The sequence below is a fragment of the Octopus bimaculoides genome, chromosome 25 (assembly GCF_001194135.2).
Source record: "Octopus bimaculoides isolate UCB-OBI-ISO-001 chromosome 25, ASM119413v2, whole genome shotgun sequence".
Lineage (NCBI taxonomy): Eukaryota > Metazoa > Mollusca > Cephalopoda > Octopoda > Octopodidae > Octopus > Octopus bimaculoides.
In genome coordinates, this window is record NC_069005.1 from 5,303,147 (window position 1) to 5,303,872 (window position 726).

Below are 726 nucleotides of genomic sequence, written 5' to 3' on the forward strand. Positions count from 1 at the left end.
AAAGAGTAAAAGAGTAAATGAAAGTGTGTGTGTGTGTGTATATGTTTGTGTGTCTGTGTTTGTCCCCCCCCCCCAACATCGCTTGACAACCGATGCTGGTGTGTTTACGTCACCGTAACTTAGCGGTTCGGTAAAAGAGACCGATAGAATAAGTACTAGGCTTACAAAGAATAAGTCCTGGGGTCGATTTGCTCGACTAAAGGCGGTGCTCCAGCATGGCCACGGTCAAATGACTGAAACAAGTAAAAGAGTAAAAGAGTAAATGAAAGTGTGTGTGTGTGTGTATACGCGATGCGTGTTTCTATCTTTACAAGTTAATATAGATTAATATGTGACATATACACGTGAGTCTGCACGCGTGAGGAGCAAGTGAGTTTGCATTGTGCTGGCACGGCTAAATTGTGTTTATGCCGTGAATTGTAAGATGTACCTCTTTGGCCGGTACACAAACGCGTGGTTTCGGACGCTTCTTTCCCTCGCTACCACGTGTTGTCAGCCGAAAACCCCCATCAGCAGTAACAACAACACCACCGGAAACATCGTCCCCCCCCCCACAATCATCGCCACCACCATCATCATCATCATCATCATCATTTCCACGTCCATTGCCATCATCGAAAATATCGATATTGTTGCTCAGAGACAACACCCACCATCGACGACGACGAAAACAACAACTGTAGTCTACTGCTTCACCACAACCACAACCACCACCACCACCACCAC